The sequence below is a fragment of the Pelophylax lessonae genome (assembly GCF_965119305.1).
Source record: "Pelophylax lessonae genome assembly, chromosome: 2".
NCBI lineage: Eukaryota > Metazoa > Chordata > Amphibia > Anura > Ranidae > Pelophylax > Pelophylax lessonae.
The window spans coordinates 120,065,663-120,089,830 of record NC_138769.1 but is presented as its reverse complement, the minus strand read 5'-3'; the positions used below and the strand labels follow the sequence as shown (position 1 = coordinate 120,089,830).

At 44.4% G+C, this 24,168-nt stretch overlaps 2 protein-coding genes across 3 annotated transcripts in view; one reads left to right on the top strand and one right to left on the bottom strand.

The window, feature by feature from the left end:
• TMIGD1 (transmembrane and immunoglobulin domain containing 1) overlaps positions 1 to 14,614 on the bottom strand; it is a 532,600-nt gene extending 517,986 nt beyond the window's left edge. Inside the window, exon 1 of the mRNA XM_082244949.1 lies at positions 14,608 to 14,614. The gene's annotated coding sequence lies outside the window, so the exon portion shown is untranslated. The remainder of the gene's footprint in view (positions 1 to 14,607) is intronic.
• The window catches only part of GOSR1 (golgi SNAP receptor complex member 1), a 235,878-nt gene that overhangs the window by 26,938 nt on the left and 184,772 nt on the right, over positions 1 to 24,168 (top strand). The gene's annotated exons all lie outside the window — the stretch shown is intronic.

Here is a 24,168-nt window from a genome sequence, read left to right as displayed (position 1 = left end):
CTCTGCTCCTCGGGTGATCACTAAGGTTTTGGCCCCAGCGTTGGCCCTGTTTACGGCAGAATGGGATTGCGATACTAGGTTACCTGGAAGATCTGTTTCTGCGTGCAGGGTCTTCCTCGGCTCTAGAAGCCGACTTAACGGTGCGCACCCTGCAGGAGTTTCAGTGGGCACTGAATGTTCAGAAATCAGCACTGTCTCTGTCCACAAAGCTGGACTACTTGGGTCTGAAGATGGACTTAATGTCAGCCTGAGTGTTTCTTCCTCAGACAAAGCTTCTGAAGCTACAGGATGCTGTTCGGCTCCTGTTGTCCAACCATCGATCATCACTTAGGACTTGCATGCAAGTGCTGGGGGTCTCCACTTTCGAGGCAGTCCTGTTTGCGCATTTCCACACAAGTCCCTTACAAAGGGAGATTCTGATCAAATGGAACAAGGATCCGCTGTCATTGGACAATCTGATCCTGTTGAGTCACGGTTCGAGGGAGTCTCTCCTATGGTGGGCTCCGCTCCCTGGCTCTAATTCTGGGAAAATCTTTTTTCCCCCTGTATTGGACTGTAATCACCACGGATGCCAGTCTGTCCGGATTGGGAGGAGTCTCCCGAGGTGTCTGGACTCGGGAGGAGTCCAGGTTGCCGATCAACGTCCTGAAGATTCGGGTGATCAGACTTTCTGTCTCAATGGACGGATCGTCTACAGGGACACCCTGTACGGATACAATCAAACAATGCTACAGCTGTGGCATATGTCAATCATCAAGGGGGCACAAGAAGGCCGGCAACTTGATCTTGAGGTGGGCAGAACGATATGTCCTGGTCCTATCTGCTGTGCACATTCTGGGGGTAGAGAATTGACAAGAGGACTATCTCAGTCGGCAGACGTTGGATCCAGGGAGAATGGTCTCTTCACCTGGAGGTATTTCATCAACTGTGTCTTTGATGGGGGACCCCCGATGTGGTCCTGCTGTCTTCCCTTCTCAACAGGAAAGTGCAGTGGTTCGTGTCAAGGTCTCGGAATCCTCTGGTCGACGCCGCAGATGCTTTGGTGGCTCCTTGGGGTCAGTATCGTCTGATTTATGCCTTTCCTCCAATACAACTTTTGTCGAGACTGCTTCGCAGAATCAAGGTAGAAGGAATTCCTCCAGTCATTCTGGTGGCATCAGACTGGCCTCGCCAGTATTGGTACGAAGGCCTGGTAAGACTGGTAGCAGACGTCCCTTGGAAGCTTCCTCTCAGGGAAGACCTTCTGTCTCAGGGACCAATCTTCCATCCTGCTTTACGGTCGCTAGCTTTAATGGCCTGGCTATTGAAAGCCAGGTGCTGAAAGACTGAGACGGAGTCGGTGATTCCTACACTGTTGAAGGCTAGGAAATCTACTTCCAGAAAGGTTGATCATTGAATTTGGAAGGCGTACATTACTTGGAGTGAGTCACGGGGGGTTTCTCCCCACTCCTTTTCTGTGTCTCGTCTGTTGGAGTTTCTACAACTAGGTGTAGACCAACGTTTAGCTCATCAAGGCCAGATTTCCACTTTGGCTATTTTTTTTCCAAAGGTCGTTGGCGGCGAAGTCCTTGGTTCACACTTTTGTGCAGGGAGTTTGCCATCTGGCTCCTCTGGTACCTCTGTGGGATCTCAATTTGGTTCTGTTGGTGCTTCAAAAGCCTCCTTTTGAAAATATTCAAGAAATTCCTCTGCTCACTCTGTCACAGAAGGTGGCTTTCTTAGTGGCTATTACTTCGTGTGTCGGAGTTAGCTGCTTTGTCCTGTCGGTCACCTTACTTGCTGCTTCAAAGGGACAAAGTGGTGTTGCGACCCTGTCAGGCGTTCCTTCCTAAGGTTTTCTTGGGGTTTCATTTGAATAAAGACATTGTGCTACTGTCCCTATGTCCTAAGCCGAAACATCCTAAGGAAATTGCCTTACATTCCTTAGAAGTGGTAAGAGTGATTTGGGTGTACCTGGCGGTGACTGAACGGATTAGACAATCTGATTCTTAGTTTTTTACGGATGGACCTCACAAGGGGTAGGCCGCATCTGCTATGACCATTTCCAAGTTATTCAGGCAGACGGTGGTGCAGGCCTACTCCATTAAGTGTCAGGTTCCTCCTTTCCCTGGTAAACCGCATTCTACAAGGGCGCTTAGTGCCTCCTGGGCCTTCTGTCATCAGGCTTCAGTGGTCCGTCTGTACACACATTCACAAAATGTTATCAGGTGGATTTACTTGCATGTTTGGATGTAGCGTTTGGCCGCAAAGTTTTGCAGGCTGCAGGTTGTAGAGACTTCTGCTTCTTGAGGGTGAACATTTTTCCTGGTGGTGAGCTCCAGTTGTTCCTAGTTGAGCTCCTGTTGTTACCTGGTTGGCTATGTTTAGCCTTGTTGGGAATTCTGCAATTGCTGTGTTTTTTCCCACCCCTCATATTGACACTGCGTTGGGACATCCCAATCGTCTGCAGAATTGAAGCTGTGTCTGTCAGTGAACGAAAGAGGAAACTGGATTTTTGTTTTTACCATAAAATCCTTTTCTCTGAGGTTCACTGACAGACACTGCACCCGCCCCTCTTTTGGGGTAGAGTTATTTGTTCTTCTGACACTGTTACAAACTGGTGTCCTACAGCAGGAAGTGATGGTATACCCTCTGAGGACTGCCCCAGGGGCATAGCCATGAAGTTGTCCACCTAGTCCTACTCCTAGAGAGCCAGAAGCATAAGCCCAATGGTCTGAAGAATTCAAGCTGTGTCTGTTAGTGAACCTCAGAGAGGAATGTTTTTTACGGTAAGACAAAATCCAGTTTTCTGCCTTAGTGCTGATCTGTTATTTTTAAAACAACAATTTCTAGGAGAAAAAATGTCTTTGCAGTAGAAGTTACTTACCTACCCTGCAGGTAGCAAATCCGAACTTTGCTCTCTCCAAGAACTATAGCAGCTGAAGAACCTTCCAGCACATCTAGAAGTGGCTAACAGCTGGTCCTCTGTGACCTGTTTCTCTTGCCAGCTGTTATATCACTACAGAACATGGTCTTCCCTGTCTCCTGGAGAAATAATTGTTTTTTGTAGAGGAATTTATTTATTTTTTTTTAAGTGGCAGTGGCAGCCTACATAATTCTAGAAGTACAGGTTTCCTATAAACATTTGTAATCTGAGCATGAACTTTCAGGCCCCTTTCACACCTAAACGTACTGTAATCGCAGTAAAGCACGGGGCACGTATGTGGTGCCATTATTTCATAATGGAACCCCAAACGCAGTGTGATTTTTGCTGCAATGTCAGTGCCAACCGCACCTGGCTCAGCTCAAAGTAATTGGCCCTTCTCCAAAAACGCACCACAAAATCGTGCAAAAAAAAAAAAGCAATGCCGCAGCATCACACTGTGCCGATCAGGTTTGAACCAAATGTTAATCTGCTCTGGAACTCCTGAAAAATAGCGTCCTCATATACAGTATCTCACAAAAGTGAGTACACCCCTCACATTTTTGTATTGAGTGTAAAGCTTGTATAACGTGTCAATTTCTGTCCCCTCAAAATAACTCAACACACAGCCATTAATGTGTAAACCGCTGGCAACAAAAGTGAGTACACCCCTAAGTGAAAATGTCCAAATTGGGTCCAATTAGCCATTTTCCCTCCCCGGTGTCTCGTTAGTGTTACAAGGTCTCAGGTGTGAATGGGGAGCAGGTGTGTTAAATTTTGGTGTTATCGCTCACTCTCTCTTACTGGTCACTGGAAGTTCAACATGGCACCTCATGGCAAAGAACTCTCTGAGGATCTGAAAAAAAGAATTGTTGCTCTACATAAAGATGGCCTAGGCCAGTGATTGTGAAACTTGGCACCCAGAATGTTTTGGAACTACATTTCCCATGATGCTCAAATGCACTGCAGAGTGCATGAGCGTCATGGGAAACGTAGTTCAAAACATCTGGGGGGCCAAGGTTTGCCATTGCTGGCCTAGGCTATAAGAAGATTGCCATGACCCTGAAACTGAGCTGCAGCACGGTAGCCGAGACCATACAGCGGGTTAACAGGACAGGTTCCACTCAGAACAGGCCTTGCCATGGTCGACCAAAGAAGTTGAGTGCATGTGCTTAGCGTCATATCCAGAAGTTGTCTTTGGGAAATAGACGTAAGAGTGCTGCCACCATTGCTGCAGAGGTTGAAGGGGGGTGGGGGGGTCAGCCTGTCAGTGCACAGACCATACGTTGCACACTGCATCAAATTGGTCTGCATGGCTGTCCTCCCAGCAGGAAGCCTCTTCTAAAGATGATGCACAAGAAAGCCCGCAAACAGTTTGCTGAAGACAAGCAGACTAAGGACATGGATTACTGGAACCATGTCCTGTGGTCTGATGAGACCAAGATAAATTTATTTGGTTCAGATGGTGTCAAGCGTGTGTGGCGGCAACCAGGTGAGGAGTACAAAGACAAGTGTGTCTTGCCTACAGTCAAGCATGGTGGTGGGAGTGTCATGGTCTGGGGCTACATGAGTGCTGCCGGTACTGGGGAGCTGCAGTTCATTGATGGAACCATGAATGCCAACATGTACTGTGACGTACTGAAGCAGAGCATGATCCCCTCCCTTCAGAAACACACCTCCAAGACGACCACTGCCTTGCTAAAGAAGCTGAGGGTAAAGGTGATGGTCTGGCCAGGCATGTCTCCAGACCCAAACCCTATTGAGCATCTGTGGGGCATCCTGATACGAAAGGTGGAGGAGCGCAAGGTCTCTAACATCCACCAGCTCCGCGTTGTCGTCATGGAGCAGTGGAAGAGGACTCTAGTGGCAACCTGTGAAGCTCTGGTGAACTCCATGCCCAAGAAGATTAAGGCAGTGCTGTAAAATAACGGTGGCGACACAAAATATTGACAATTTGATCCTAATTTGGACAATTTCACTTCGGGGTGTACTCACTTTTGTTGTCAGCGATTTAGACATTAATGGCTGTGTGTTATTTTGAGGAGACAGCAAATTTACACTGTTATACAAGCTGTACACTCACTACTTTACATTGTAGCAGAGTGTAATTTCTTCAGGGTTGTCACATAAAAAGATATAATAAAATATTTACAAAAATGTGATGGTTGTACTCCCTTTCTCTATCGTTCGTTGACGGATGCAGTCTTCTGTTTTCAATAGCAGTAGGGTTATGCTGCCCCCTACAGGCTACAGCCTACATGTGCTGAGGAGATCGCCGGCCATCTTGGTGCACCCAGCGCAGCTATTTTGCAGTGGATCACATAAATCAATGGCGGCCATGTTCTTCGAGTCCCGAGAGGTGTTTTTTTGTGTTGGTGGAGCCCCTCTCTATACCCTAGTGCTGACACTCAGGTTTTTCTATGAGGATTGAGATCGCTGCAGATGTTCTGGGCCTGCAGATGTTCTGGGCCTTTCTGGTGCATCTTTGAAGTGTGGTGAGTCTCTGGGGGTCTCTCTCTCTCTCTCTGCTGGGGGTCTCTGTGCATTCTGCCTGACCTCTTGGGGGCGCTATAACGCGGTGGGACTTTTTAAAAAAACATGGACCCTGCGGAACATTTTTTCCCATCTGACCCTCTATGTATGACCCACTCACCCACTGACCCACTATGGTACATCTATAGAATCCTAGTCTTGGAATCCTTTTTGTCCTGGGTGGAGGTGGCCTGTAAAGGACAGGGTGCTAAAAAACGCCCCCCCCGGCCTACCACTGCCCCATCTGATGTTTCAGATTCTGAATCTGATTCAGCCACCGCAGACAGGGTTCTCCCTGCCAGGTCTACTACCTCTCACCCTGTCTCCTATGATAGTGAGGATGACTCCTCTCCCTCCGCCACTGAGCAAGAAAAGGCGCTGGTGAATGCACTGGTTATTTCTGTGCATTAGACCCTAAAAATGGAGGCCGTGACTGAGGCGCAGGTTACGTTTGGCACTCACAAGCCATCCAGAGCGGTTAAGGTTTTCCCCCTTCCCGCGTATTTTGACAAAAATACTCAAAAAACAGTGGGACCGTCCAAAGCGTCCAGCTGGGGTGCCTAAGCGGATTGCTAGGCGCTATCCCTTTTGAGGAGTCCCTTATTAAAAAGTAGACTGCCACCTACGGTGGACCCTCCGGTCTCCAGACTGAATAAAGCTACCATGATTCCAGTGGAGGATTCCCTGTCCTTTAAGGGTCCGGCGGATAGAAAGGTGGAGTCTTTGGCCCGCAATATGTACACCCTGATGGGGTCTGCACTCAGACCAGTGTTTACTATTGCCCTTGTGTCACAAACTTTGACTGAATGGACTAAGTTACTACGCCGTGACTTGGAGGGGTACAACTTCCTTCTGCTTTTAAGGAGCTGATGGACCAGTTGATCCAGGGGCTGCATTTTGTTTGCGATGCCTCGCTGGATGCGGCTCCAATATTGGCGCGACTGTCCGTGTCGGCAGTGGCCCTCCGGCGTATATTTTGGTTAAAATGCTGGTCTGCAGATCAGACTTCTAAGAAGGCTTTGACTGATCTACCTTTTTTCAAGGTGATCGCCTGTTTGGGGCTACCCTTGATGACACTATCAAAGGTCTTACAAGGGGGTAAGAGTACTTTTCTCCCACAGGCTAACAAAAGTAAGGACCCTCGTCGTAGACGGGGCCTCTCCTTTTCAGCACATGAAAAGTTTTTTTTGTCCCTCAGGGACGAGTGATAAAGGATCAAAGTCCTTCAGGGCCACTTCGGGTGGCTCCAAGCGACCCTGGTCTGGAAAACAGAAATTGGATTTCTCCAGTCCTGCGGATAAGGCCCCTTTTGGCCTGTAGGTGCGTCCTCACCTGTATCTGGGGTGGGGGGACTTCTTTGCTGGTTCCCGGACCTGTGGTTATCCTGGATACGAGACAAGTGGGTTCACAAGGTCATACGGTCCGGTTGCAAGATCAAGTTTCAATCTGTCCCACCAGTTAGGTTTTTCCCTTCCAGTGTGCGACTGTCCCCGGATCGCTTACAGGCTCTCTTTGGGGCGGTACAGGACCTGTTACAACAAGAAGTAATAATTCCGATTCTGTTCTCAGAACGTTTTCGGGGCTTTTACTCAAACCTGTTTATGGTCACCAGGAAGAAGGGCAAGGTGCGTCCTATTCTGGACCTGAGGCACTGAATTGCTTAGTGCAAGTTCAAAACTTCAAGATGGAATCCATTTGCACGCTGGTGGCTTCCCTACACCAGGGAGATTTCACGGCCTCCATAGACAAAAAAGGTGCCTACCTTCACATCCCAATGTGTGCAGGACATCAACGGTCTTTGCGTTTTGCCGTAAGAGAGGACCACTGTCAGTTTGTGGCGATACCCCTTGGTCTCGCCTCTGCTCCTCGGGTCTTCACGAAGGTGTTGGCTCCGGTCCTGACTTTATTACGCCAGTGGGGGATATCGGTCCTAGGTTACCTGGGCGATCTGCTTTTCCATGCAGAGCCTCCCACGGTGCTTGTGACAAACCTAGAGATCACCATGAGAACTCTGGAGGAGTTTGTTTGGATTCTGAATCTCCAGAAGTCGTCCCTGGTTCCTTCCATGAGACTGGACTATCTGGGCCTGACTTTGGATTCGTCCTCAGCCAGGGTGTTTCTTCCTCCGGACAAACTTCAACAACTCCTGTCTGCTATTCAGCTATTGCTGTCCAGCAAATGGTCATCCCTTCTGACTTGTATGGGAGTTCTGGGACTGATGGTGTTGTCCTTCGAGGCAGTACCTTACGTTCCATTTCACTTGAGAATACTCCAGTAGGAATTTCTTCTCAAATAGAAAAAATATCAAAGTTTTCTGGACAGTCGGATCCAGTTGAGCCAGGTGACCAGGGGGTCCCTGTTATGGTGGCTTCGGTCCCCAACGCTCAAACAACGAAAATCTTTTCTCCTCATTTAATGGATAAATGTTCTGGAGCTGAGAGCGATCAGGCTTTGCCTAGTCCACTGGACGGAGCACCTTCGGGGCTCTCCAGTGTGCATTCAATCGGACAATGTCACGGCTGTGGCTTATATCAATCACCAAGGGGGCACCAGGAGTGTCCTTGCGGCCTTAGATGTGGCGAGCATCCTTCGATGGGCGGAACGCTTCGTCCAGCTCTCTCCGTTGTTCACATTCCACGAGTTAAAAATTGGTAGGCGGATTACCTCAGTCAGCAGACCTTGGCTCCAGGGGAATGGTCTTTCCACCCGGAGGTGTTCCAGCAGCTGTGCCTTCGTTAAGGCACTCCAGATGTAGATCTGTTAGCGTCTCAGAGCAACAGGAATCCTTGTGGCTCTGGAATGGCCTCTCCAGGGTTGGTACGCTGACCTGGTCAGGCTAGTCGCAGACGTTCCTTGGAGACTTCCTCTCAGGGAGGATCTGCTGTATCAAGGACCAATCTTCCATCCTGCTTTATGGTCGCTGGCTTTGACAGCTTGGCTGTTAAAAGCCAGGTGCTGAAGGACAGCGGATTGTCTGCTTCTGTGATTCCCACTCTGCTAAAGGCAAGAAAAGCGACTTCTAGAAAGATCTATCATTGCACTCGGTGGCTCGGATTTTGGCTTTCCTTCAATGGGGGTTTGATCAAAATTTGGCCTTGAGTACTATCAAGGGTCAGGTTTCAGCCTTGGCAAGAATTGGCATTAGCCTCCCATTTCCTGGTACGTAGTTTTATCTAGGGGGTGTGACATTTGGCTCCTCCGGTGCGACCACCCTTGCCACCTTGGGATCTTATAAAAGAAGTGTGAAGATTGGTGGTGGCGCTACCTCTGAAATAAAAAATGCCCCTTGTGAAGTGTAAGGGGAAGTGTACTGGTAAACAATAACCCACAAATGGTGCAATATCTAAAAATAATAAATGGATAACAAAGATATATTCAAATCAAACGATAAATGCGAAGAAAAATATATATATATATATATAAACCGATGTCGTGACAAAAGACCCACAACCGAAGATATGTGAGTGATTTCCAAATGAATGTGCCACGTGATCTGTATCAGCGTGAGTGAAAAAAATATATAAAATAACATAAATAAAAAAAGTGGGTAAGTGAAATTCCACGAGTGGCCACTAGGTGGCGCAAATAGCTTGGTACAACCTGTATGTTGATGTATGGAGATGTTCCTTTTCGAGATGAACGAGCAGTCAGAGAAGTCAGCGGCGGGTGCCCTGAGTGCTCACATGAAAGGAAAAATACCCCATGGTGAATAATAGTAACATACAGTTGTAAATAAGCGGCGTAGTAGACTCACTCGTACAGTAGATCAGGATCAGAATAGTCGTGTTCGCCGGGAGGCTTCCGCGTTCCACGGCCGACAACCGGAAGTGACGTTTGACGTCGGAGACTCCGCCCTACGCGTTTCGTCACAATGACGTCAACTGGAGCGGCGTCAACATAGCGTACTCCCGGAATATTTATAGCCGCCCGTATCCAGGTAACGGAGGGGACGGAACAAACACCGCCATCTTGCTACTCCCTCTCCGGAAGCCATATTACTCAGCCACTAGCTTCATTATGGATGTGCAGGGGAACGGCCATACTTCATCATATCTGATCTCATTAATTTGTCCGAGTGTGCTACGAGCCTTTAGCTTTCTAAAAACATAACTTTATTGTGATCATATAAAACATGCTAAAAAAGCCCGGATTGTAAAAAATAGGTGAAAAATAGATAAAAGAATATACATAAAACAAGAGGGCCATATCTACGTATATATCATACAAAGCATAAAAATATATATAAGTGTGAAGAAAATTTGTGAGATATATATACATAAATATATATAAAGAATAAAAAATACAAAATATAAAATATAAGAGAGTGTGTATACAGAAATCCTCGAACTATACAGGACAGGTCTTATGCAGTCTATGTAAACACGCAAGGGGCATCAAAAATGAGGATGGTTCAGTGCGGATAAAAACTATATCATTTTGTGATACCTGTGCAGAGGATTCAGGACATGGAAAAGTATGTGCATATATATGTGTCAATGTTACTAGGTGAGGAGGAAAAACAAAAGAGGGTGGTACACACCAAAGTGTCAGCGATCAATGATGCTGGATGAGAAGGTCAGGTGCCATGAAAAAAGGAAAAAAAGCAAAAAAAGGACGGAAAGTCCACATGTATATCCAAAGGTGGATACTGATGTGAAAGGAAATTGTAATAGATACATGAAAAAGAATACGTACAGTGCGGAGCAAAAAATTTTTTTAAAAATTAAAAAATATAAACTTATTTTGATGAGACTGATAAGCTAAAAGAAGTAAAAAATATATAGTATAAAATTAAATATAAAAAGGTGATTCATACAACTGTATCAAGGAGGGCATGGGAGGAAAAACAAAGATGTATTTGAAAAAAATTTGAAAAATATATATTCAAAAAAATGATATATTCAAAAAAAATGATGTATTCAAAAAAATGTGAGGATGGATTATATTCTATGGGATAGATAAGATCAAAGACGATTGGAGAGGTAGTAATAAACGCAGAATGGTTTCACGCAATGAAACCAAGTGGATTTACTTGATGAGATCTCTCCGGCCCGAAGGACTAAATACTGACATAGACCTGAACTGCTTTATTACGGATACATAAACATCCAACTCTTTTATCCTCCCTATTTTATACAATTTTTATATACTTTTTAAACATTTAAAAGGATATTTTTTAAAAAAAAATATTTTTTTACTTTTTTATATATAACCAGTCCTTTTATATAGTCTTATTTAGAAAGCTCTTAAAAACCAGTCTTTTTTTACCATTAGACGTTTTTACCAATGATTTGTGGCTTTCTATCAGTTGTTTACCTTAATCGTAAAACATACCGGTTTAAGAATTTTTTACACACAGGTATGTTTTGAACTACCCTTCTCATCCAGCATCTACGGAATCCCTCTTTTTTTGCAATTCAAAAGTACACAATTTAGTGCTCCATCCTCACATTTTTTTGAATATATCATTTTTTTTGAATATATCATTTTTTTGAATATATATTTTTCAAATTTTTTTCAAATACATCTTTGTTTTTCCTCCCATGCCCTCCTTGATACAGTTGTATGAATCACCTTTTTATATTTAATTTTATACTATATATTTTTTACTTCTTTTAGCTTATCAGTCTCATCAAAATAAGTTTATATTTTTTAATTTTTAAAAAAAATTTTTGCTCCGCACTGTACGTATTCTTTTTCATGTATCTATTACAATTTCCTTTCACATCAGTATCCACCTTTGGATATACATGTGGACTTTCCGTCCTTTTTTTGCTTTTTTTCCTTTTTTCATGGCACCTGACCTTCTCATCCAGCATCATTGATCGCTGACACTTTGGTGTGTACCACCCTCTTTTGTTTTTCCTCCTCACCTAGTAACATTGACACATATATATGCACATACTTTTCCATGTCCTGAATCCTCTGCACAGGTATCACAAAATGATATAGTTTTTATCCGCACTGAACCATCCTCATTTTTGATGCCCCTTGCGTGTTTACATAGACTGCATAAGACCTGTCCTGTATAGTTCGAGGATTTCTGTATACACACTCTCTTATATTTTATATTTTGTATTTTTTATTCTTTATATATATTTATGTATATATATCTCACAAATTTTCTTCACACTTATATATATTTTTATGCTTTGTATGATATATACGTAGATATGGCCCTCTTGTTTTATGTATATTCTTTTATCTATTTTTCACCTATTTTTTACAATCCGGGCTTTTTTAGCATGTTTTATATGATCACAATAAAGTTATGTTTTTAGAAAGCTAAAGGCTCGTAGCACACTCGGACAAATTAATGAGATCAGATATGATGAAGTATGGCCGTTCCCCTGCACATCCATAATGAAGCTAGTGGCTGAGTAATATGGCTTCCGGAGAGGGAGTAGCAAGATGGCGGTGTTTGTTCCGTCCCCTCCGTTACCTGGATACGGGCGGCTATAAATATTCCGGGAGTACGCTATGTTGACGCCGCTCCAGTTGACGTCATTGTGACGAAACGCGTAGGGCGGAGTCTCCGACGTCAAACGTCACTTCCGGTTGTCGGCCGTGGAACGCGGAAGCCTCCCGGCGAACACGACTATTCTGATCCTGATCTACTGTACGAGTGAGTCTACTACGCCGCTTATTTACAACTGTATGTTACTATTATTCACCATGGGGTATTTTTCCTTTCATGTGAGCACTCAGGGCACCCGCCGCTGACTTCTCTGACTGCTCGTTCATCTCGAAAAGGAACATCTCCATACATCAACATACAGGTTGTACCAAGCTATTTGCGCCACCTAGTGGCCACTCGTGGAATTTCACTTACCCACTTTTTTTATTTATGTTATTTTATATATTTTTTTCACTCACGCTGATACAGATCACGTGGCACATTCATTTGGAAATCACTCACATATCTTCGGTTGTGGGTCTTTTGTCACGACATCGGTTTATATATATATATATATATATTTTTCTTCGCATTTATCGTTTGATTTGAATATATCTTTGTTATCCATTTATTATTTTTAGATATTGCACCATTTGTGGGTTATTGTTTACCAGTACACTTCCCCTTACACTTCACAAGGGGCATTTTTTATTTCAGAGGTAGCGCCACCACCAATCTTCACACTTCTTTTATAACACTTGCACCTTACACCCAAGGTCTGATTGGGGCAGCTTACACCTCTATCTAATATATTTCTCTCCCAAACATCTAGTCCGTAGCGCTGGTCATATTTCTTTATTATTACCTTGGGATCTTAATTTGGTGCTGTCGGTTCTCCAGAAACCTCCCTTTGAAAATTTTCTGGTGATTACCCTGCTTACTTTATCTCAGAAGGTGGCCTTCTTGGTGGCTATTACTTATTTACTTATTTAATTACTTATGCGCGCAGGGTGTCGGAACTGGCGGCGTTGTCCTGTCATTCTCCCTATCTGGTGGTTCACAGGGATAAAGTGGTACTTCGTCCGGATCCGTCCTTCCAAAGGTGGTTTCCAGTTTCCATTTATATGAGGACTTTGTGTTACCCTCCTTGTGTCCTAAGCCTAAATATCCTGAGGAATTTGCATTGCATACTTTGGATGTGGTTCAGGTAATCAGGGTGTACTTGACGACTACGGAGTCTTTTCGAAGGTCCGATTCGCTCTTTGTTCTCATGGATGGACCAAAGAAAGGGCTGCCTGCGTCTGCTACGACTATTTCCAGATGGATCAGACAGACGGTTGTGCAGGCTTATTCAATTAAGGGTCAGGTTCTACCTTTCCCTGTTAAGGCGCACTCTACTCTAAGTGCTTCCCGGGCTTTTCGCCATTAGGCATCTGTGGTTCAGATTTGCAAGGTGGCTACCTGGTCGTCTTTTCATACTTTCACAAAGTTTTATAAGGTGGATGTGCTGGCATCTGCAGATGCTTCCTTTGGGCACATAGTTTTGCAGGCCGCCGTTAAAGAGCGTTTTTAGTCTCCCTTGAGGGTGTTTAATGTTTTTTCAGGTGGGTCTCTTGTTGTTCTGATGAGTCCTATGTTGCCTGGTTGGCTGTGGTTCAGCCTTGGGGAATTATTTTCTGCTGTTCCCACCCCTCATATTTTATGGCACTGCTTTGGGACGTCCCTACTGCTATTGAGAACAGAAGACTGTGTCCGCCAATGAACGATGGAGAAAATGGGATTTTTGTCTTACCGTAAAATCCTTTTCTCTGAAGTTCATTGACGGACACAGTATTGAGTTGGGTTGGTATTTTCTCTGACACTGCTTTGATACAAAACTGACATCCTCTAGCAGGGAGATACTTTTTTGTGAGATACTGTACCACTTTCCGGTATGTGTGTGCCTAGGCACTCCTGTACCAACAACCTAATCACTGTATATCTGCATTGTGAGATGTAGCCACTGCTACCTTTAACTGCCAGTCTCATGAGGTTTGAAGTGAGATTTAGTGCCCATTCACACCAGAAACGGCACAAAGTGCGCGTTTTTGACTGCATTTTTAAGCATTTAGCACTGCATTTGGCTATAGTTTTTGGGCTTGGCTTTCTTTGTTTAAAGGGGTGCAGTGCATTTCCTGCGTTTTGCGGTGCAGAAAAATGCAGCATGCATTGCAATGATATAAACTATGCCCATATGATTACCTTGATTTTGGGCTGTCTATGCAGTTGGAGTGCAGTTCAAAATGCATCCAATGGCAGACAATTGCATTCAACTGCGTTCGGTGTAGAAGGGCCCTAAGTGACGTAACTATTGTGCACCTATACTGTTCTTGCTGGAGGAAGTCTCTACCAGGACAGCAGCCTTAGCACAAAGACAGTGCAGAACAAGCAATGGTAAGTCAGTAATGGAGGAGAGATCTGCTGTAGGAAGACTACAGACAGTGTTGCTTTGGCCTGTGCCTGCCTTTTTTTCGGCACAGCTTTCAGAGTTCAGTTTCTGTTTAAGAGTTAAAAACAAAAATGCATAAAAGAGATTGTGCATTTGACAGTTCAGTCAATTATTAATTATTCAACAGAGAAATCAGCATAAACATGCCCCATAAACATTTTGTAATTCTCATGCTATCTGAATAACATAAATTTGTAATATTTGTGGGGTAATTTTGAAGAATAAATTAGAAAAACACTGAACAATAATAAACTTTCTTAATTATAGAAATAATTTAAGCAAATTACTTTTTGAAAATGAAAAAGGCCCTAATAAATCCTCATTCCGTATAAATACAGTATAAAATCCTTGTATGGAGATGATGTAAGACATACTGTACATGGAATCTGGTACACCTAATATTTTATACATTAACAGTACCAGGAAATTTACGTTGGCTATTACACAATCTTTTACTTTCTGTGCTTTTCGTAAATTGCTGTTTAAACAGACGTGAACGTCACCTCTTGTATTACAAACACTACTCTTCTGTCTAAATGATAAATGCAACACTTTTGTTTTTGCCCCATTTTTCATGAGCTGAACTCAAAGATGTAAGACTTTTTCTTTGTACACAAAAGGCCTATTTCTCTCAAATATTGTTCACAAATCTATCTAAATCTGTGTTAGTGAGCACTTTTCCTTTGTCAAGATAATCCATCCACCTCTCAGGTGTGGCATATCAAGATACTGAATAGACATCATGATTATTGCACAGATGTGCCTTAGGCTGGCCACTCTAAAGGTCTATAACGGTCACAGGTGTGCAGTTTTACTGTATTGGGGGGGTTCGAAAACCAGTCGGTATCTGGTGTGACCACCATTTGCCTCAAGCAGTGGAACACATCTCCTTTGCATAGAGTTGATCAGGTTGTTAATTGTGGCCTGTGGAATGTTGGTCCACTCCTCTTCAATGGCTGTGCAAAGTTGCTGGATATTGGCAGGACCTGGAACACGCTGTCGTGTACTCCTATCCAGAGCATCCCTAACATGCTCAATGGGTGACATGTCCCATGTGTATGCTGGCCATGCAATAACTGGGATGTTTTCAGCTTCCAGGAATTGTGTACAGATCCTTGCAACGTGGGGCAATGCATTATCATGCTGCAACATGAGGTGACGGTTGTGGATGAATGGCACAACAATAGGCCTCAGGAACTCGTCAAGGTGTATCTGTGCACTCAAAATGCCATCAATAAAATGCACCTGTGTTCGTTGTCCATAACATACGCCTGCCCATACCATGACCCCACTGCCACCATAGGCCACTCCATCCACAACGTTGACATGAGCAAACTGCTCACCCACTCGACGCTATAGACGCTCTCCGCCATCTGCCCATTACAGTGAAAACTGGGATTCATCCGTGAAGAGAACACCACTCTAAACTGCCAGATGACATCGAATGTGAGCAGTTGTCCACTCAAGTCGGTTACGATGACGAACTGCAGTCAGGTTGTGACCCCCGATGAGGACGAGGAGCATGCAGATGAGCTTCCCTCAGACGGTTTCTGATAGTTTGTGCAGAAATTCTTTGGTTATGCATATCGATTGTTGCAGCAGCTGTCCGGATGGCTGGTCTCAGACGATCTTGGAGGTGAAGATGCTGGATGTGGAGGTCCTGGGCTTGTGTGGTTACACGTGGTCTGCAGTTGTGAGGCCGGTTGGATGTACTGCCAAACTCTCTGAAATGCCTTTGGAGATTGCTTATGGTAGAGAAATGAACATTCAATTCACGGGCAACAGCTCTGGTGGACATTCCTGCAGTCAGCATGCCAAATGCACGCTCCCTCAAAACTTGCGACATCTATGGCATTGTGCTGTGTGATAAAACTGCACATTTTAGAGTGGCCTTTTATTGTGGCCAGTCTAAGGCACACCTGTGCAATAATCATGCTTTCTAATCAGCATCTTGATATGCCACACCTGAGGTGGATGGATTATCTCGGCAAAAGAGAAGTGCTAACTAACACAGATTTAGACAGATTTGTGAACAATATTTGAGAGACATAGGCCTTTTGTGTACATAGAAAAAGTCTTAGATCTTTGAGTTCAGCTCATAAGAAAAGGAGGCAAAAACAAGTGTTGTGTTTTATAATTTTGTTCAGTGTAAATACACTGCTCAAAAGGGTTTCAAGGGTTTTACTCAAACCTGTTCACTGTGCCCAGAAAAGAAGGCAAGTGCGTCCTATCTTGGACCTCAAGGCTCTGGACCGCTTTGTGCGGGTATAGAAGTTTTGAATGAAGTCCATTTGCACGGTAGTGGAGTCCCTACTCTTAGACCTTTTGGCCTCTATCGATATCAAGGACACCTACCTTCACATCCCTATTTATGCTGGACACCAGCGTTTCCTTCGCTCCGCTGTGGGCTAGGAGCATTATCAATTTGTGTCGTTATCCTTTGGTCTCGGCTCCGCTTCCAGGGCCTTCACTAAAGTGTTGGCTCTGGTATTGACATTACTGAGCGGGGGATTGTGGTACTGGGGTACCTGGACAATGATCTTTTAGGAGCAGACTGTATGGACTCTGCAAGAGTTCGGTTGAAACATCAATTTCCAGAAATCTGCTCTAGTTCCATCCTCCAAAATGGATTATTTGGGACTGACTCTGAACTCCGCTTCAGCGAGAGAGTTTCTTCCTCTGGACAAACTGCAAATCTTGCAGAGGGCGATTCGCCTGCTGTTATCCAGCAAACTGTCCTTTCTACTGACTTGCATGTGAAGGGCGGGCCTGATGGTAGACCAGTCTACCTTCGAGGCAGTTGCGTTCGCACAGTTCCACACGAGACCTCTGCAAAGATCATTTCTTGTCAAGTGGAACAAAGATCCAAAATCTTTGAACTATCTGATCTTGATGAGCCAAAAACACGAGAAGTGATCTCCTGTGGCGGCTCCGCTCCCTGGCTCTACATCAGGGCAAGTCATTCCTTCCCCTGTATTGGACTGTGGTTACCACGGATGCCAGCTTGTCCGGTTGGGGGGGGGGGGGAGTACTTGGAATGATGTATGTCCAGGGCACCTGGACTCTAAAGAAGTCCAGACCACCGATCAATATTCGGGAACTCACAGCAATAAAGCTTTGCTTGATTCACTGGACAAATCACCTTCGAGGGTGTCTGGTTCGGATTCAACCAGACAATGCCACTGCCGTGACTTACGTCAATCATCAAGGGGGCACCGAGAGTGTCCTGGCGGCTCGAGAGGTGGCCAAGATCCTAATATGGGCAGAAAACTTTGTTCCAGCCCTATCCGCCGTGCATATCCCCGGATTGGAGAATTGGCAGGCGGATTACCTGAGTCGTCAGGTGCTGGATTAGGGAGAATTGTCCCTTCACCTGGAGGTGTTTCACCTGCTGTGTGTCCGGTGGGGGACTCCCAATGTGGATCTGTTGGCCTCCCAGGTCCAACAGGAAGGTACAGAGGTTGGTAGCCCGTTCTCGGGATCCTCTGGCAGACACCACAGACGCACTAGTGGCTCCTTGGGGACAGTATCGACTAATCTATGCGCTTCCCCCACTAAAACTGCTGCCGGCTCTTCTACGCGGAATAGAGAAATGGAAGGGACTTCAGTAATTCTGGTGGCTCGTCGGTCTTGGTACGCCGATCTGGTGAGATTGGTCGCTGATGCTCCTTGGAGACTTCCTCTCGGAGAAGATCTGCTGTCTCAAGGGCCGATCCTCCATCCTGCTTTACGGTCACCGGCCTTATCGGCGTGGCTGTTTGTAAACCAGGTATTGAAGGATAGGAGTCTTTCTGACTCTGTGATTCCCACACGTTTGAAGGCCAGAAAATCTACCTCTCAGATGATTTATCATCATACATGGAAATTGTACATTGCATTGTGTGAATTCATTAAGATGCATCCGCGTTTATTTTCAGTGGCTTTTCTCCAAAGAGGGGTTGAGCGGCGGTTGGCCTTGGGTACTATTACAGGACAGGTGTTGGCTCTAGTGGTGTTTTTTCAACGCCCTTTAGCCACATATCTTTGATTTGCACTTTTATTCAGGGTGTTCGCTACATGGCTCCACCGATATGGTCTCTGTTGCCTCCGTGGGATCTTAACCTGGTACTGTCAGTTCTTCAGAAACCTCCTTTTGAACACTAGGGAGATTAAACTGTCACAGAAGGTAGCCTTTTTAGTGGCTATTACCTCTGCGCAGAGTGTCGGAATTGGCGGCAAGATCCTGCCACTCCCTTTATCTGGTGGTCCACAGAGACAAGGTGGTACTTCGACCTAATCAGTCGTTTCTTCCTAAGGTGGCCTCGGATTGCCATTTAAATGAAGACATTGTGCTGCCTTCATTATGTCCTAAGCCCAAGCCTCCTAAATAATTTTCCTGGCATTATTTGGATGTGGTTAGGGTAATCAGGGTTTACCTAGCAGCTACTGAGTCCTTCAGAAAATCAGACTCTCTTGTCCTCACGGACGGACCTCAGAACGGTGGTACAGGCTTATTCAATTAAGGGTCAGGTTCCACCTTTCCCTGTGAAGACACATTCTGCTAGGACGCTGAGTGCCTCTTGGGCTTTTCGCCATCAGGTGTCGGTGATACAAGTTTTAAAGGCAACAGCTTGGCCGTCTGTGCACACATTCACAAAATTCTTCAAGGTAGATGTGTTGGCATCTTTGCATGCTTCTTTGGGCTGCAAGGTTTTTGCAGGTTGCTGTTTAAAAGAGAATGTATTCTCTTTGAGGATGTATGTTGTTTCTAGGTGAGCTCCAGTTGTTCCTGGTTGAGCTTCATGTTACCTGGTTGGCTAAGTTTAGCTTTTGGGAATTGCGTTATTTTCTGCGTTGTCCCGCCCTTCATGTTAATACTGCTTTGGGACGTCCCAATGGTTAAGAAGAATATGGAGCTGCGTCTGTCAATGAACGATAGAGAAAACTGGATTTTTGACTTACGGTAAAATCCTTTCCTCTGAAGTCCATTGACAGACGCAGCATCCGCCCCTCTATATATGAGTTGGGTTGGGTTTTTTTCTTCTGACACTGCTTGCAACAAAACTGAATGCCTATAGCAGAGTGAGTGGGTGTATACCCCCAGGGACTGCCCCATAGGGCATGGTGAAGATTTTTCCTGTCTAGTGTCCTACTCCTGTAGGGGGCAGCATAACCCAATGGTTACGGAGAATATGGAGCTGCATCTGTCAATGAACTTCAGAGAAAAGGATTTTATAGTAAGTCAAAAATCCAGTTGTTTTAAATGTGATTTTTTTTTTTTTGTGTGTTTGTGTTGCATCAACTTTAGCAAGCTGTTTTTATGGATGACAATCTTTACTTAGGATATTACATACATTTGCATTGATGCATTTTTAATCACAAAATGGGCTATTAGAGCTAGGGTCATGTTGCATGATGCAGAAACTTGGAAGTAATAAATCTTTGTGATCTACTGCTTTAGCCATGTTTCTACTTGCATAATGACACCAAAAATATATCTAGCACATTCTAGTTTTGTCAAAAGCTCATATTCGCTTTATAAAGTGTGATCTTCAGCTGGATGTAAAAATCTCCCCATAGTAATGCTATAGAAAAATGCCCTCATTTAAAGGAGTTGTAAATGCATTCTGTGCATTAAGATAAAAAGCCTTCTCTGTGTAGCAGCCTCCCCAGCCCCCCTAATACTTACCTGTGCCCCCTCTCTGTCCAGTGATGTCCACAAGTTCCTCGGCCATCCTGGGACTCTCCCTCCTTAATTGGCTGACATACAGCCACGGCGTCATTGGCTCCTGCAGGTGTCAATCAAAGTGAGTGTGAGTGAACCAATCAGGAGAAAGAGGGGGTGAGGCCCAACAGCAGCTTTATGTCTGAATGGACAATAGCAAGCTGCTTGCTGTGGGGGCACTCAATAGGAGGGAGGTGCCAGGAGCAGGAATGAGGGATCCGAGAAGAGGAGGAGCCAGTCTGCTCTGTGCAAAACCAACTGCACAGAGGAGGTAAGTATAACATGTTGTTTTTTTTTTTTTTTTTTTTTTTTTTAAAGCGTCTTTACAATCACTTTAAGTATATACCTTGTCAAAATAAAATTTAAAAAAGATGCGGTATGTTGTTGCAATAGCCTGGTCTTATTAAACAGGAATGTTTTCTGTACTGTTGGACATCTCCGCTTTGCGTGAGTCCAGTCCTTTCCTGTACTATAATGCTAAGGAAAGGATCTTATAATATCATGTGTTCGGTGCTGTTAGCCTGGGCAAAGATCATAGCAGGCTGCTAGAATAACTTGCAATAAGAAGGGTAAATATTTTTCTGACATAATGGTTATTTATGAAGGTATTCCTTAAAGTGGTATTTACCCAAAAAGCAAACATTTATCATATTAAAGTTTACCATTTATTACATGTGATGGCTGCATTTATTTAATTTTTTTAGGCTTTCTTCTATTTTAATCTGGTGATGCTACCAGTAAGTCTGTTGTTTTTCAAAAGAATGAGCTCTGCAGCAGAATATACAGTGCCTTGTGAAAGTATTCGGCCCCCTTGAACTTTTTCGACCTTTTGCCACATTTCAGGCTTCAAAAATAAAGATATAAAACTATGAAGAATCAACAAGTGGGACACAATCACGAAGTGAAACGAAATTTGTTGGATATTTCAAACTTTTTTAACAAATAAAAAGCTTAAAAATTGGGCGTGCAAAATTATTCAGCCCCCTTAAGTTAATACTTTGTAGCGCCACCTTTTGCTGCGATTACAGCTGTAAGTCGCTTGGGGTATGTCTCTATCAGTTTTGCACATCGAGAGACTGAAATTTTTGCCCATTCCTCCTTGCAAAACAGCTCGAGCTCAGTGAGGTTGAATGGAGAGCGTTTGTGAACAGCAGTTTTCAGTTCTTTCCACAGATTCTCGATTGGATTCAGGTCTGGACTTTGACTTGGCCATTCTAACACCTGGATAACACCTGGATATGTTTATTTGTGAACCATTCCATTGTAGATTTTGATTTGTTTTGGATCATTGTCTTTTGGAAGACAAATCTCTGTCCCAGTCTCAGGTCTTTTGCAGACTCCATCAGGTTTTCTTCCAGAATGGTCCTGTATTTGGCTCCATCCATCTTCCTATCAATTTTAACCATCTTCCCTCTCCCTGCTGAAGAAAAGCAGGCCCAAACCATGATGCTGCCACCACCATGTTTGACAGTGGGATGGTGTGTTCAGGGTGATGAGCTGTGCTGCTTTTACGCCAAACATAACGTTCTGCATTGTTGCCAAAAAGTTTGATTTTGGTTTCATCTGACCAGAGCACCTTCTTCCACATGTTTGGTGTGTCTCCCAGGTGGCTTGTGGCAAACTTTAAACGACACTTTTTATGGATATCTTTAAGAAATGGCTTTCTTCTTGCCACTCTTCCATAAAGGCCAGATTTGTGCAGTATACAAGTGATTGTTGTCCTATGGACAGAGTCTCCCACCTCAGCTGTAGATCTCTGCAGTTCATCCAGAGTGATCATGGGCCTCTTGGCTGCATCTCTGATCAGTCTTCTCCTTGTATGAGCTGAAAGTTTAGAGGAACGGCCAGGTCTTCGAAGATTTGCAGTGGTCTGATACTCCTTCTATTTCAATATTATCGCTTGCACAGTGCTCCTTGGGATGTTTAACCACTTAAGCCCCGGAAGATTTTACCCCCTTCCTGACCAGGGGTTTCTTTGCGATTTTTTTTTTTTTTTACTGCGTGACTTTAACGGACAATTGCGCGGTCGTGCGACGCTGTACTTAAACGAATTTCACCTCCTTTTTTTTCCCCACAAACAGAGCTTTCTTTTTTTGTTTACATAAGCCGCCCGCCTTTCTCCCGCTCTACCGACGATCGTAGTGTGACCGGCGGACATCGGGTCCGCCGGTCACACGCGCGGACTCCTCAGTGAACGAGCCTCAGCGGGCGCGCGCCTCAGCGGGCGCGCGCTCGCCCGCTATTGGCTCAAAACCCGGTGACAGGCTAGCGACGTAGACCTACGTCACTCTGCCTGGCCGGGGCTGACTGCCGCAGTAAATATACTGTGCGCAGTCGGCAAGCGGTTAAAGCTTGGGAAACCTTTTTGTATCCAAATCCTGCTTTAAGCTTCTCCACAACAGTATCTCGGACCTGCCTGGTGTGTTCCTTGTTCTTCATGATGCTCTCTGCGCTTTAAACAGACCTCTGAGACTTTCACTGTGCAGGTGCATTTATACGGAGACTTGATTAAACACAGGTGGATTCTATTTATCATCGTTAGTCATTTAGGTCAACATTGGATCATTCAGAGATCCTCGCTGAACTTCTGGAGAGAGTTTGCTGCACTGAAAGTAAAGGGGCTGAATAATTTTGCACACCCAATTTTTCAGTTTTTTATTTGTTAACAAAGTTTGAAATATCCAATAAATTTCGTTCCACTTCATGATTGTGTCCCACTTGTTGATTCTTCACAAAAAATTACAGTTTTATATCTTTATGTTTGAAGCCTGAAATGTGGCAAAAGGTTGAAAAGTTCAAGGGGGCCGAATACTTTCGCAAGGCACTGTATATGTTACAGAGATAGGACAAACCATTTAACACTAACCGGGGTGCTTACACTGTTGGGCTTTTAATTATGTACAACCTTTATCCCATAAGGAAAACCCCTTATAAAGTGTGAACTGAAGTTTGGCTTTAATTTGTTAGTGTATTTAAATCTGCTAGTTCATCTAACACTTCCTTCCAGCCAGACTGAAAATGCTGCTGTCCAAAGGTGCCCACTCTACTACTTCATCCCGAGTGGGGGAACTCTAAAACAGGAAGTGTGTTACTGGCCAGATCACCAAGTAAAAACAGAGGGTGGGGGGGATCATAAGAAAGAAAAAAAAACGGATGCAACCACAACATCTAATGATTGGTAAGCTGCAGTTTACATTTTTGGTTTTGGGTTTACAGTAATACCGCTTTAATTTGCTCATATGTTGAAGTACTGTAAGTGATTCTTTTGGCTTGTTATTGTTCAAATTTGACATCACACCCTACACTATATTGCATTAATTTCCAAGCCCATTTCCTGGTAAATAGAATGTCAAATTTTTGCATATTTTTTCTTTCTGTTTTTTTTTTTACTATGTTCAAAACTAATTTTTGTTTTCTTGTCTAAAGCTCATTTCTTCAGAACATACAATAGAGCTCTAGTTACCTGTTCACATGTTAACATGTAAATTTCTTGATGCTTAGCTGTTAGGAAACTCAGTAGCTCAAGCTTACATTTAAACACTTAAATGGTCAAAGGAGTGACTTTTTCTCCTCTTTGCCCCTCCCCTAGTTGCTGTGTTGAGAATGGCTGTGCAGACAGAAAACAGCTTGTTAGAAAACCCGCCAGTGTCCAAGGTGCACCGTGTATTAGGCTCGGTTCACATTTATGCGATGCGGGAAGGCTGCGAATTCGCAGCCTGTTCCCGCATCGCACACGCACCCCCGGCAGTTCACACTGCCATATGCGATACGCTGGGGGTGTCAATGTAATCTTAACGACACCCCCAGTTTGATCGCATATCGCAGTGCGATCGTGCAGTTCGCACAGGATCGGATCGCACAAGTGTGAACCGCTGTGCGATCCGATCCTGATGCGGCAGCAAAAATGCCTCCTGTGCGTGTTTGCTGCGGGTGCGATGCGAATTTAGCCATACAAACTGTATGGCTAAACTCGCACCGCACAGCTGATCGCATGTAATGTCGGAGCAGTGCGCTCCGACATTACATGCGAACCCCGCACACGCAGAAGTGTGAACCGGGGCTTAGATATTTATTTGCAATATAAATAAAACTAAACATGAAACATAAGTTAAAAACTTAAAAATAAACTTGAACCAAGTGCTTGA